Consider the following 16,001-nt stretch of genomic DNA (forward strand, 5'->3'; position numbering starts at 1 on the left):
ATTTTTTTATTAGAATTTTCCACATCCTAAATCCTTAGTGACTGCCCAAGATGACGAACTAGGGAAACATTTACTTTCTAATTTTCCTTCTGAAAAGAATAGGAGATGAAACCACTGAGGTGCTTTCAGTTGGAAAGAGTCAGATCTGACCAAAGGACTTGGGATTTGTCAGCATGTGGGTAGTAGGGAAGCATAAGTGGATGAGATTGCCCAGGAATAACAAACTTCAGAAAACTTAACCTTTGGGGGGATTCTTGATCCTGTTGAGAATGTGATGAAAGTTCTGTCTCTCCAGAAGAATGTGCATGTTAAAAATCACACAAACATATACGCCAATTTCAGAGGCCCCTCCGATTAAGAATATTCGATGTAGAGGGGCAAGAGAAGAGGCGTGAGGGACAGGATATTTGAAGGATGGCAAGAGGATGGGGAGAGCAAGGAAGGGGCCAAAGAAAGACGACCCAAGAGGTACAGGAAGAACTAGAAGGATGAACTGTCAGGAAGCTGTGGGAGACCAGAGACATACAGAGGACATGGTCAAGAGTGCCAAAGGTTGTAGAGACTTCAACTAAGGATAGGACTGAGGCAGGTCTTTTGCACAAAAGTTACAAAATTACTAGTAATTGAGAATAGTTTTTGAAGAATGATGGTAATAGTAGTTTCAGGATTTTTTTTTTTTTTTTTAGTCCAAGAAGTGTTCAATGGTGGCATCTGGGTAGAAGTGAGGGTAGGGGATTTGTCATGATGGTTTATTTGCAGAATGTTAACATAAGGTTGAACAATGATCAGCTGTCCATAGAAAGGACTGAGGGGTGTGTGGGACGCTGCCCCTATTAAGATGGAGTCAAAAGCCAGAAAGCAGCAGTTGAAGAAATGATGGGAGTTGAGGAAATGGAGAAGCTCGGTTTATTGGGTAAGAGGGAAATTAGGTGCAGTTAAAAAAGTTGTCGAATTAGAAGTAACCTCACCTGGCAACTACTAATTGTTGTTATGGTTATTAAAATATTTTTATTAACTATTATATTAATTATTTAATTAACTAATTTAAATAAATTCTGTCTCCACATGCTTACTTCTGCCAAGCCAAATTATCTTAGAATAACCACTTGCCACCTAATGTTATTTTGTCTTTTAAGGACAAGTAAGATAATATTCTATATATCAAAAAAAGCATCCTGTCCATCTATTCGCATTTGAGAGGAAACATCAAGAGAGAGATTTTCCTGGAATATCCTTATCCAAATTCCCTTTTATTGTCCTGAAGCCTACAAATAAATAATACGTTTAATACAATTTTTTCTCTTTGGGGAAAAAAGGTGGAAATAACATGACTGTAATTTGTTGTTTTCAAATAAGCCCGGCATGCGATTATTTTTTTCAGAGCCCCTATAAGAAATCTTTGTCTCAGATTTGTACCAGCTTGCTATTTTTCTTCAAACAAACAAAGAAAAGCAAGTGATTGTTCTTTAGTGAACTCTCCTCAAATAATATCAAAGAATTATGGTTAAATGTCATAACTGTAAATCACTTCTGCTCTGGAGAGGTTAGAAAGGGCTTATAATATTTTCTCCTTTTTTTCAGACAGGATTTGGATCTGAGCAAAGCCTTTTGTGTCCTACCAACCTCAAAGTTTGTTGGGGATGAAAGTCCACATTTGCTCTGACATACTATAAAAGAAACCTCAGGAGCAGAAGGCTAAAACTAATTTTGTAATATATGAATTATGTCAATTCCATTTTAAATAGGTTTTTATTTAAATATAGATATCTATTCAAATGTGATTCTTGGTTCTGAAACTCCTGCATGCCATATGCGTGATACACAATATCAGTCCTATCAGAGAGAAAACACTCCAATGAAGTAAGGCACAGAAACAAGATTCAGACTAGATAAAGCCATGTGCAGGCCAGGAGTTTTCAAATCTTTTTTGTCATGCTGAAGCTGCCAGCTCCTGGACAACAATACATGTTTCCCTTGTCCTCGACACCCAAGGGTATATGTCTCCTCTCTTGGAAATAAGAATATCTACAGTTACATTTAGGTGCCAATAATGTGTAGAGGAAAGTGGATCCAGCCAGAGTGTTCACAATGATCAAATTGTCTTGATCTCACTCTAACCCATTACATTGTTCCATTATTAACTTGCATTTGCTTTTTGGACATAAATGAGATGTCTTACTAGACATATTTTAGGGAGGCCAGAGAAGGTGGCTTCTAATCCATATGGAACAACCCAGTGGTGAATTTCTTTCAGGATGAATCACAATTTGCTATTATATATTGAGATCCTTCAAACTACACCCAAGAGAAAATCTGAGTTGCAAGACATAATTAGAAATGCGGGATGGTGCTATGCTGACAACTGGTGGTCTTTGACCTACATCTTCCGGTGTAGAATCTAGTATGACCCATGATAAATTTATCAGTTGAACTAAAGACTTTTATTGGGCAGTGCATGTGCTTTTTATAGGTATGGCATGGTGCTAAATACCCTAAGGATTACAAAAAATAAAAAATAAAGCAAGTGATAACACATGATGAATATAAAATGAGGAAACACTGCAGTTCAGAACAGGAGCTCTGTGATCACAGAAGCTGGGTTTGAATCCTGGCCAAGATACTCCCTACTGCATAACCTAAGGAATAGTCTATGGTTTAAATGTTGTTTTACCAAGTTTCTAAAAAGAAGTTAAGAAAAAACCTGTCTGCCAGGAAGGGTTGTTGCAGGGTGCAGCACACAGTCAGGTCAGGGCTCCATGTCCACTCCTCAGAAAGCTACCACCTGGCTAGTGAGGCTGGTGGCCAGGGCAGCCAAGGAGAAATTGTACCTGATTCCAGGCCTCAGAGAGAAGCTGAGAAGGCCCCAGAGGACATGGGCAAGATCTGGCTGGTTCCCACACTGGTTTTGAGCAGGCTTTGGCCTCTGGGACCCCGGGGAAGGTGTCCAGGTAGGGTAAGCTCTGGAAGCTGGGGCCTCCCAGTTTTTGCCTTACGGACATGGTAGCTTATTTGGTGTCAAATACCTGCAGTCTACTGCAGGAAGTCCTAGGGGATAGGAAGTCCAAAACAGGTTGGCCAGAAGGTGAGGCCCACCTCTTGCCTTTGACCTCCTGTCTTCCTGTATTGGACTTATGCCCACACTTTTCTCTGGGACATGTCCAAGGAGATGTTCCAAATGCCTGACTGATACTTCAGGGCATACTAGGCCTTGAGGACAGTCAGAGACAAGGAAAAGTCCTCCCAGTTTCTAGTTTATTCTGAGATTCCTTTGGTGCACAATTTGCTTTATAAGTTTAGTCTGTCATCACCTTTGCTGTCACTTGTCTGGTGGCTGTCACCTGGAGGTTTCTTCCACTTGTGATGATGCTCCACCTGGCCAAGACCACCCTGCTCCTTTGTGCCTGCCCTCACCTCCCTGGTTACAGGCTGTTTCACCTGGATCCTGCACCTTTAATGTCAGGCTTTGACATCCAGCTGAGGAGGTGGTATTACATGCCACATGTGCTCCCCTCTGGGGATCCTCCGCTTGGTGAACTGGAAAGACCCTCCAAAGAAGCCAGTACTGTCTGCTCCTAATTCCATGAAGTGTGGACACTTAAGAACCAGAAATATCCCTCCAGGGTGCAAATTTATTCCCCCGAGTTCACCACCTGATCAGGTAGTCAAGGCTGTGAAGTTGGTACCATCCAGTACCATCCCACTTCCTTGCTTAAAGGAGATGGATGGAGAAGAAGGTCCAAGAAGAATCCCCAAAAAGAATGTCAGAGAATGAAGACATTCAAGTGCAGAACAATGGACAGAATGCTTAGAAGAGCCCCGATAGCAGTGGAGATCCACCATTGACTTCTAGGCCCCTGAAGACCACGGGAATCCTCACTTCCAGCAAGCGCAGTCCTGGGCCTCTGGATGTCAACCCCAAGCACCCACAAGAAAGCTTGAGTGGGAACACCCAGCTGTCTCCCATCTGCTCCTCCCCCGAAGGCCAGGTGGTCACCGGCTTATGCAGCCCTGTGGGAGATGCCCTGCTTCCTATGAAGCCTGACTCAGAGGCAGCAGAGCTCTGACCCAAGCCCTTGCTGCTCCCTGCTGCTGGAGAGACCCACAGAAGGAGTGCTGTGGGAAGACCACCCACCCAGCCTCCCAGATTCACTAACTGCGTGTAAGGAGGTGGATGCTGGAGAGCCCTCAAGGAGCCATCCTTCACTGGCCTCTGCAGGCAGGAGGGCATCCAAAAGAAAAATGCCCTTTCCACTCCAGCTACCTCTGCCCCCAATGCTGTAGGGCCAAAGTGAGCTTCCCCACCTCCTAAGCTGCCTTGCCTTGCTGTGGACAAACACCTGGGCACCTTGGAGAACACTGGGTGTCAGTGTAACAAGATCTAGGAGGGAAAAACAGAAGTCGTGGCTGACTGCAGTGCACTCAGCCTGCCCCTTCTTTCTCTCCTCCTGGCTTGGCAATTGCCTACACCTTGACCCTGGCCACTCACACTGGGCAGACTCCTGCTACTACCACCAACTTGGCTGACCTATTTAACTGGCCCCAGAACCTGTTTGTCCCTCCACCTTCTCTGACACCAAACATTAATCAGGAAATAAGATACACAGTCCATCCCACTCCTCTTGCTGTTCACACTGACTTTCTTCCTCTTTATTCTAATCACACTTCAGAAATGTCACTTAAGGAAGATGGAAGCCTTCTTCATTCAATTATAACTAAGCAGCTCCTATTTCTGACCTCCCCGCACTGCCTAGGACCTCAGCCTTCTTCTCCCAGCCACCCTCCTGCCAAAACGAATCCTCAATACCTACATGTGCAGACCTCCTCCTTTTTTCACTCTCCTCCCAGTCCCTTCTACCAATACCTCTGTTTTCACTCCCAAGTGCACCACTTCTATGGCTGTCCCCCCTACCATCACAGCCAAGGCATCTCAGCCCACTTTAGATTCTGATGTTACTGGCATGGACACTACTCGCCTCCCCATGCTGTCATATACAGGTCTTCTCCAGACTCCAGTATGAGATCATCTTCATAAGTTCAGCTTTGTGGACCCACCTGTATTGAAGGATCTCTTCCCTTACTCAAACCATGTCATTGGCCCCTCATCCCACATTAGGGAGCCCTGGTGGTCAGCAGAAGAGAACCTCTCTCTCCAGTGATGCTGTTAGCACTGAACTGCGCCTTGTGGATTCTACAGTGACCAAGCTCCAGTAGACAGCACCTCTGCAAACTTCAACCCTGCCATTGATACCTGTGCTATGACACCACTCCTCCCTCCCAGGCTGTGGTTTTCCATTCTACCTGAGTCTCAATGGAGAACCATTCCCCATTTTCCATGACACTTCCTAATTCTGAGAACATTACTACCCAGTAGCAGCATTCCTTCAGTTAATGTCTCCACCCATTTACCTAAAAAATTAGTCAGCAAAAGAACCAAAGTTTCAAACCCTCCCTTGGACCCAGGAATAACCTTGCAGCCCACATCTGGGGCCAATGATTGGGCAGCAACCTGCAAACTCTTTACTGTTGGGAAAAGTGGTGGTCTTGGCACAGGGAATGGGTCTAACTTCTCCTGCAGCCCCGCCAGCCAGAGGCAGCATAATGCACTCAGGGAGCACAGGCTTGCAATCGCCAGATTCTACATTTGACACCACTGTCAACACCCAGCTGGCCTTTGGTGACAACCCAGGTATTTTCCCCATTGACACACCCACTACTACTGGCTTTGGAGTTGCCACCAGGATGCCTAACACTGGGGACAGTAGCTCACTGTTTGCCAGTACATCTGTAGGCCCACTTGTGGTTATGGGTCCCATGGATTGTGGGAGCTATGGGGTCAGTATGTCTACTCCAGGTCCTACTCATTCACAGGCATCCAGAGCATCAGCTTTAGAGATGGACTTAGGAAGGCGCACAGCACTGCTTCTAGATCTCAGTTTGGCCATATAACCAGGGATGCATCTGGCCGCAGCATGACTGCTGCGGGAGGAGGAGCAGGCATCATCCCAGCGCTTGAATACCCTGCTGGTTCCACCTTAAATCCCATCACCTGGAGCCCACCTGTCTATAACACAGTGGGAGGGGTGATGGGAGAGTAAACACCCTTCCCATGAGGGGAGGTGTAGTGTTCACACTTCCCTTCAGTGCACCTGTGGTTCACGGGGACAAAGAAAACCTCCTACACTTGGAAGAGTCACCACCATGGAGAAGAAACGTATGTCAAGGGATGTTTGTTTTCACCTTTCATCAGACCTCCTGGAGCTCACCTGGCTACACCACATCCTTTATAGATACAAATGCCAGCACAATCCCTGCGTTTAGACATCCATCTAGTTCCACCTTATTTCCAAGTATCAGGAACCCACCTCTGCAGAATGCAGATGATGCTGTGGGAGGTTACAACATCACTCCCATGACTGGGGGACCCATTATTCCCACTTTTCATCAGTATAATTGGGGTCCACCTGGCCAAAACACAGATGGTGCACTCATAAGGAAACATGTCTCACCTGTGATGACAGGCCACTGTGTCACCACATGCCATCGGATCGCTTGCAGCCCAATTATCCAGACCACAAGTAGAGTGATGGGGTTAGCACAAAACCTGCAATGACTGGATATGCTATAGACCCCCATTCATACGGAGTCCCTAGGGACCCCTGACCAAAAGAGTAGTGCTGGGGGGGATAGCACCAGACGTTTCTAGAGAGAAGCATCTACTATCAGTCAAAACACCTGCCTCCCTCCTAAGTTAAGGTACCCCTCTCACTTTGGAGGAACCAGGACTGTGTTTGGAGGCTCCAGCTCAGAGCAACTCTGCATGTGCTCTGGAGATGGCAAATGCCAGCTTCACATTTGGGGCACCTGCCCAGAGATTCATAAGAACCACCAACCAATCCTTTTACAAATCTCAACAAATTAAGAGCAGATCTTCCTCTGGAAACTATGTATAACCATAAATGGACTTTGCTCCACTGGGAAGAAGTTTAGCTACTTTAAGTGGGGCTTAACCTGCAGATGGTCCTACATCAGGTCAGAGGACCACACTCAGGGATTTGTGTGTGGGCAGGGGGGGTGTTTGAAAGTGAGGGGTAAATGAGCCCAGTTGAGAAATACACTGGACTTGAGACATTCTAGTGTGGAAAATAGAAGGTTGCTGCATATATCAACTGTGCCCTCCATGGATGGTCTATTAACTTGGACAACCCAAGCTCTGGGTCAATTTTCTTTAGTCTTGAAACTGTTAGGATGCCAACTGTTGTTTATAGATGCTTCCATTTGCCTCAACGGGCCCTTAACAAGAAAGTATAATATAGGAGAAACTACTCCAAGGAGTTTTGTGCCTCAAGCTGCAGGTGGCTTCCATAAAGCCTTGGACAGGAGACAGCAACAAGGTATTTCAACTCCCCAGAGCTCCGTATTGAAAGCAAGAGATACCAGGAATGGAAAGCATTCCAATATTTACTTTGAAAGTGATTCATTAACAGTTTAGTGAGGTAACACTCTATACACAAGCATTTGCATTTATTTAACTCGACTCTGTGGTTTGCCTTAAATACATTTATAATTGCATTATGATGTAATGAAAAGTATATGAGATCACAATTGACTTACCTATGTAGAAATTCTAATTTTGTTTTTTACTGGTTGTGTGATTAATAAAACAAACATTATTAGCTTTTGTAAGAAATAAGTTCTTTATAACTGGTATGAAATGCTAACTTTTATATATACTTTTATTGTGTTATTGAGTTAAAACATTAGTATGGGAAACATTAGTTTGAGTGTAGACTTATAGTCTCACCTATTCACACCAGAAAAGGAAGGGGCAGGGAAGGAAATTAACATTTTTTGAGTACCTACTCTGTGCCAGGTGCTTGATTACTTCATTCCTGAGAAGTCTGTGAGATGGTTAATTATGTCCTTATTTAAGAAGCTGAGCTTCAGAGAGATAACTTGTCTAAGTTTTAATGGTGATGGTTTATACAGTTTGAGAGTCAAACATAGATATATGTCTTTAAAGGTCATCTCTCTTTCTCTTCTATCAGCTTTCCAATAAAAGCAGATAATTTAACAGGCTTCAAGGATGTGTCTTGGAATTGTGGACATAGGGCCTGGGAGGGAAATAAAACTGTTCATTGATCATTAAAGAAAAAATTTAGTAACTGACAGGTAATAACACTCATGTGGGGTTAGTCTACAATTCCTCCAGCATTTTTTTTCATGGCTGATTCAGGGGCCAAAATTCTCACCCCCTTTTTCTCCCTTCCAGTTCATAAATGTTTGATAGTCATTGAACATTGATTTAAATTTGAGTTGGTATGCTAATCTTTTTATCAAGATTTTCATTTTCCCTATTATTTCTGGTAATGATAATAATTTTGAAAAGCTAAAATGTGTTAAAAGATGCCCAGTAAAAGCATAATGTGTGCCTGTTGTGTGTACTATTTTATTTAAACTTCATGATAATCCATGAGGTAATTAACAATTGTCATTGTTTCTTACAAATACTGAAGTCAACGTTTGAGAGACAGCCCACATCCATACAGTTAGTAAGCAGTGGAGTTTGGATTTCTGATGCCAGAGCTCTTGCTCTTGGGCCCCAAGCTGTGTGTCCAATGCCTGGAGGCGATCAGTACCTCTTGTTAGCATGACCACCAATGCAGCTTTCAGGAAATGTGGGGAACATGCTAGGAACGTGAACTTTCTTACAGCTCTTGAGAATGTTTACCTAATGTTGACACTCAAGTGGTTACATAATGCAGATTCACATATAGACACACACTGACACACATGCACACCTCACAGTATACAAAGAAAGAACTAGTAAGCCAAGTGATTTGTAGAACCCATTTTCTAAAATAGTTTTCAGGACTGATTGAATGTAACTTAAATATTCCATTTCCATGTGAGGTATATGTTTTTGAAGCCATACCTTAAATCTAAATCTAACATCTGTTTCAGTGAATACCCTACATGAATGGCTACAGAATAAAATTTATGGGTAAGAGGCTCAGAATCATTTCTGTTGACTCACTTAGAATGAGACCATGTGTATGAGGGGGCCTTTCTGAATTCAAAATTCTGCCTGATCTCTGAATTTTCTCACCAAAACCTGGCTTTAGATATCTAGTCATACTCTAGAAAGAAGCTCAGATACATTTCTTATTGTTGTTTTTAGCAGAACATCTGGTATTTATTGGCAGACTGCATTAGTGATGATTTTCTGTAAAATTGAAGCCAGAACTTGATGGAGGATGAGTTCATCTTGCTTATGTTATTTTCTCTGTGACAAATCCAAAGCCTAAATATTTCTTCCTTCCTACAGTGACATCTGAAAACATAATAACTGCAGTCATGGGATTTTAGGGATTTCAACTAAAGATTATGCAAAGTGTCAAGATGAAATAATAAATCAACAATTTAGCAATAATAACATGCTACATTGTTAAATGCATCTCTAAATATACATGAAAAACAACTCCACAGAAATACATTTTGTTTTGTACTCAATATAGTTGAAAAGAGATATCCTAATTTCATTTCTCAAAGCACAAGTGTATTCCCCCAAGAAGCAATCTTTCCTCCACAGGCTGATTTAGATAATAAAATGAAAAGGAGATGACTGGATGACTCCTCCAACCTCCTGCTTCCAGAATGGAAGCTGGGAGCCCCTCGGGGTTGCAGGGCAGTTTGGAGGCTGTTGAAGCTCTCCGAACAGCTGTTAGGCAGCCTCAACAGAGCTTGTTAACAGGACTCCTGGTCAGGGCCATATTAACTGGATCCCTTTACTGTCACCACCACACTCCCTCTTATCATGTCCCTCCATTAGCACTCGCCCACCTTCCCAGCTTGCTCTGTTAGCACGTCCACTCTCCTGAGAGAAAATAATTCAGCCTCTCTCTCTTTCTCTCTCTCTCTCTCCGTCCCTCCCTCCCCTTTTCCTTCCTCTCTCTCACCTCCCTCTGGCTAATCCGGTCCCATATCCACCACTTTTCCTCCGTCAATGCTGGCGCTCTCCCCTTCTTCCCTCTCTGACAGCTATTTCTCCCACACCTACCCTGTGGGCCCTTTTTCCCCTCCGTCAAGCAGCACTCCTTAGTTTCCATACCACTGATGGAAAGAACTGCTTGGATATCTTAAATCATCAAACTAGACATATTTCCTGTTCCTTTGTGAGAGGCAGAACACAGAATTGGTTAGGAACCCAGGCTTTGCAATTAACTAGAACTTGACTTAAATCTCAGTTCTGACGTGGGCTTGAATGCAGCCCGCAGAACTAATCTCCCTTAGCTCCTGTTTCCACATCCATTAAATGAGCGTAGTACATTCATAAAGTTAAGTTTTTGGGTTAAAGAAGCCATTGTTATAAATGCACTTTACACAGCCATGGGAACAGAATCAGCAGACAGTCAAGAACAGCATCTGTTATTTTTTATACCCTATCTCTTGATCGGATAGCCCTGGCCTTGTCCTTGCTTTGCTAAGGACTGCAAGCCTTCCTCCTTGGCCGCTCTGGTGAGCCTGTTCCACTTCACCACCTAGGAATTTGTACATTCAGGAACTTTCTTAGAACATATGAGATATTCTATCCCCAGTTTGTCTCTATGCCATGGCCACAAAATTATTCCCTGTTAAATTATTTAAGGCATTACTCCCTCAGGACACTTTAGTAATCCAGAGGTGGTGGGAGGGGAAGGAGACATGGGGAAGAAGGGAAGGGGTGGTAAGGAGTGTCTTCTAAAAGGTCTTTTATTCCTCCAGTAAGGTTGGGCGATGGGCCAGCTGTGCAGGCAGGAGAGGTGATCTGGGGTAGCGCCTTCTCTGCCTGCTCATGGCAAACCTTTTCTAAAATCTCCTTGCTTCCTCACTGCGCATCCGTGCAGGTTTTGTTGGGTGGGTGTATCAGAATAATTAATATGATCTTGACACCATGCAAAAGAAATTCAATTCTTTGTAAATACTTGGTAATCGCATTTGATCCTCACACCATCTCTGGTTGCCATTTTTATGCCCATTTTACAGGAGACCAAGTTGGCCTTAGAGAGGGTACACGGCCTGCTCTACGTCACTCAGCTGGCCCATGGCGGAGGTCTTGCGATGCCCCAACCTTGGCTGCGCTGGCCCCGCATTACTCACAGAGCCTGTCAGGGAGAAGTTCTGCCACACGGAGACTCGCGTCCTTTCTCCCCCAACAGTACTTCACTCGTGTTCAGGGGTGGGCACCCTTTAACATGCGAGGTAGACTGTGTCCCTCCTAAGTAGTAGCCGGGAAACTCTGTCTCCTCATGAGGAAGGAAGAAAACTCTGGGGAAAGGCCAGGTGTCCCCTGCACTGAATTCCAATTCTGCTTTTTATATACTTTTTATTTTTCACTTACAGTTGGTGTATAATATTATATTCATTTCAGGTGTACAGCCTTGTGATCAAACATCTATATAACTTACAAAGTGATCACCCCAACAAATCTAGTACCCACCTGACACCACCTATAGTTATTACAATAGTATGACGATCTTCCCTGTGCTGCACTTTACATCCCATGACTATTGTGTAACTACCAATTTGTGCTTCTGAATCCCTTCACCTTTTCCTCCCGTCCCCCCAAAACCTCCTCTCACCTGACAACAATCAAAATGTTCTCTGTATCCATGAGTCTGTTTCTCTTCTCCTTGTTCATTTATTTTGATTTTGAGGTCCCACATGTAAGTGAAATCATCTGGCACTTGTCTTTCTCTGTCTGACTTACTTACTTAGCATAATATCTTCTAGGTCCATCCATGCTATTGCAGATGGCAAGGTTTCATCCCTTTCTATGACTGATTCATACACTATTGTCCATATGCACAACTTTTTCTTTATCCATTCACCTTAGGTTGTTTCCGTACCTTTGCTATTGTAAATAAACATATGGATGTATGTGTCTTTTTTATTTAGTGCTTTGGGTTTCCACAGGCAAGTACCAAAAGGTGGAGTTGCTGGATCCTTCTTCATCTCTTGGTATAAACTTTGTTTGAAATACTATTTTATCTGGTATAAGTATTGCTATCCCAGCTTTTTGTTTGCTTGTTTGTTTCCATTTTCATGAAATATCTTTTCCCATCCCTTTACTTCCAGTCTTTCGATCTGAAGTGAGCCTCTTGTAGATAGCATATGTAAAAGTCTTGTTTTGTTATTAAGCCTCCACATGTCTTTTGATTAGAGCACTTAACTCATTTGCATTTAAAGTAATAGTTGAGATGTATTTATTGTCATTTTATTCATATTTATTATTATTTTTTCTTCTTAAATAAGAGCATTTAACGTTTCACATAATACTGGTTTGGTGGTGATGAACTCTTAGCTTTTTCTTGTCTGAGAAGCTTTTTTTTTCTATCCTTCAATTCTAAATGATAGCTTTGTTGAATAGAATAGTCTTGGTTGTAGGTCCTTGTTTTTCATCACTTTGGTTATTTCTTGCCACTCCTTTCTGGCCTGCAAAGTTTCTGTTGATGAATCAACTGACAGTCTTATGTGAATTATCTTGTAGCTAACTAATTGCTTTTTTCCTGTTGCTTTCAAGATTCTTTGGCATTTTAATTATACTTTGTCTTGGTGTGGGCCTCTTTGGATTCATCTTGTTTGAAACCCTCTATGTTTCCTGGACTTGTATGTCTATTTTCTTTACCAGGTTAGGGAAGTTTTCTGTCATTATTTTTTCAAGTAGGATTATAAATTTTAAAAAATATTTTTATGGACTTTTTTTTTTTTTAGAGAGGGGAGAAAGGGAAAGGGAGAAAAACATTGATGTGAAAGAGTAATATTGCTTGATTGCCAACATTTAGAAATGAATAGATTTCGCACACAAATCTGAATTTTCAGTGTCACTTGAAAGATATGAAGACTGTAATACTGGGCATAGGAGCAGCAATGTCCAGCTGCTGTGGGGCTCATAGTCTCCAGTTTGCCACAGTCCTCCTCTGCCAACTTATTTTATTGGCTTATATGTCTTGTAGGTTTTGAGGTTTTGACCCAGGCTTGAGGAATAGTTTTCAGATTACATTTGAAATAAATTAAATTGTTATCCACTTTCTGTTCACCTCTTCTTTGTCCCAGTACCTCCACCTTTCTCTCAGGGTAAATACTCAAGTGATCAGACTAGTAAGTAGACTAGCTTCCAACCACCAGGCTCCAACCACTAGACAAAACTGAGATCCCCGCAGTGCAACTCAGGGTCTCCTGCTGGGCCAACTACAGCCTTTTTGTTTCTGAACTCTGGGGAGATTGGGAGAGGGACTTCGGCAACCAAGGTGAAAGAAAGCACTCCAGCATGGACCTTTTTCAACATTTAAGTGAGCAGGACTAGTATGCTGGTACTTGTCCAGTGAGGTCATCCATGCCTGTATCTGAGGCAAAGTGGACAGTGTTTTCGCCCTTAAACACACTCCTTTCTAGTCTGACTCTGTGCATTAGCTCTGTGTGTATGTGTGTGGTTTATTTATTAAATGTAAGCTTCACAGAGGCAGCATAGTGCTTTGCATAAAGTGGACGGTCCATAAATGTAGTTTAAAAGGAATGGATCGAATTATTTATTTATTCCACAGGCTTTGTATGTTCATGGTCATATAGTAAATAAACCAAGTTTGGTTTCCTTATACGTGTTTGATTTTCATACAATTATATTTCATACCAAGAAGAAACCCAATCAGCACTGTCATAGAGAAACACCTCTGACCAACACATAAAGCATCTTAATCAAAATAACATTTAACTTTTAAAATTAAAGTATAAACAGGAGAAAAATTCCTGGATGTGCTAATTGTTTTATCCTGCTGTGGACTCTACCAGGCATTCTGTCTAGAGCTACTACCAGGAATGCATACAATAACTAATGCAGAGTCTAGAAAAATTAGTCAAAAAATGTAAGTTCATTTTTAAATCACTGGATATTGATAGTACCTTTTATTTCACCCTCTACTATAATTTTAAGCTCTGGGAAATTAATACAGATAAAGATGGGAAGAAATAATTGCTAGAGGAAATATTTCTATTAAGGTGGTGGATTAAGGAGAAGGTAAAATTTTTCTGGCTGAATACAAAGTTTCTATGTATAATTATAGGAAAATCTTAAAATAATAGTAAAATATTCTTCCAATAAAATCCATTAAATGACTTGTGTACTGAAGATTTGGCTCAAACATCTCATGTGTAATAGTGCCTAATACTTTTTAACTGAGACTGTTCAAGGAGCCATTGCACTAATTTTTTTTCTTTTTTTTTCTGTTTAGACAGTACTGTGAATAATAATTTATACTCATCAGGGTTTAAGAGACAATTTCTCTTTGTACAATGGATTTTCTTCTAACCCAACAGCCTTTTGTAAAAAGATGTCTTTGGAGATATTGGTAAGGCACATACAATTACTAAATTGACTTTATTAAATAATTTTCTCTTTTATTTTGTACAAAAAAGTTGTACATTCATTCTGAAATTTGATGACTTAAAAGTTAATTTTAGAAGAAAAGGCTAATAATTGATGCAAAAATATATATATTTTAAATCGCTCACATTTCATCTGTGGATAATTTCATACACAAACTCTTTTTATAACACTGGGATTCTTGTATTTGTTTTGTTAAAGTGATCGATAATTTCTAGACTCCATAAAAAATGAACATTTAAGTTGTTTTAAAAACAACTATATAGTGGCCCAAAAGAACTCTTTGGTTAGTTGAAAAGGAACCCTAACCCAGTCAGAACCTCCCGAAGGGCAGGGGTGCCCCTGGCGGCTGTGGGCCTGTGTAGCTGCGTCCACCCATCAGCCTCCCCAAACGCTGGGCTCAGTCCAGGCTCTTCAGCTGCAGAGTCGATCCTGGGTCGCTGAGCAGCGCTGGCCCAGCGGCCTCAAGGTCAGTCAGAGGACAGACCCAGCAGGGAGCCTCGAGCCCCGGGCGGAGTCCCCAGGGCTGAGCGAGCTCGGTCTGCAGGCTGTGCCACGCCCTGTTTCTTTGGGAGGCCTCGGGGTTAGCACGGAGATCGGAGCCTAGGCCGGGCTTAAACGCACAGTGCTTTGAAACGAGGACGGGACAGACACTGCCGGAAACAAGGCGTGTTTTTTTCTTCTGTCCTCCCATCTCCTGCATGCCTTGCAAGCTGGTTGACCACAAGTCCTCAGGGCTCTCAGGGCCACCCCCAGCCGGGCGGCCCGCTTTGTTCTGGCGCACTGAGGGGTCCGACGGAAGCCGACACGTTAGGTGAATTCTCTGCAATTTGAAGGGTCACCGTACACCGTGGCGGTTCTTCAGCACATCTCCTTAAACCGCCTTGCGCTGTCGTCACTGTGTCTTTTCAGCTGAAAGTCGTGTCTGCGCCACAGGGCTGAATGCCAGGGATGCGACCGAGGCAGCTCACGGAGTTGCCCCCATGCCAACCAGCTCAGGTTGCAGCGCCGCCAAGTGGACGGGGACAAATGAGACTTCACTCCTGTGACTGAGGATCCTGTTAGTGGGAGCGCCTAGGACTGTCAGAAGGCTGGGGAACTCCTCTTGGTTGTTTAGGCTTTGAACTTGGTTTTCTCCATTTGAAAATAATTCCTACATTATATGCTTGTTGTGAGAATTAATTATAAGCTGGGTACCTAGAGAAAAAAAAACACTTTATATATCCTAAACCACTATACAAATCTCAAGTGATATTTTAAATGCTTTGCTTATAGGTGAAATCAGGAACCAATGAGCAGCCAGACTTGATGGATACTAATGCCTTCTGAATTTGTTTTTCTTTTTAGGCTTCAATTCTAAACTATTGAAGTATTGAACTATATGTAACATTTGCTTAGTTTCTCAATGTTTCAAACTGTAGAAACAAGGGAGATGGAAATATGGGGTGTCCCCCCAAAATGTGTACACACTTTAACAGCTGATAGCTGTGGACTCTATTACATTTTGAGAATGAAATGTATTTTAATAAACACGGCCTTTATAGTGTGCATACATTTTTTAGGACACCCTGTATTTACAATATAA

This window comes from Miniopterus natalensis, chromosome 6 (genome assembly GCF_054644295.1).
Source record: "Miniopterus natalensis isolate mMinNat1 chromosome 6, mMinNat1.hap1, whole genome shotgun sequence".
Classification (NCBI taxonomy): domain Eukaryota; kingdom Metazoa; phylum Chordata; class Mammalia; order Chiroptera; family Miniopteridae; genus Miniopterus; species Miniopterus natalensis.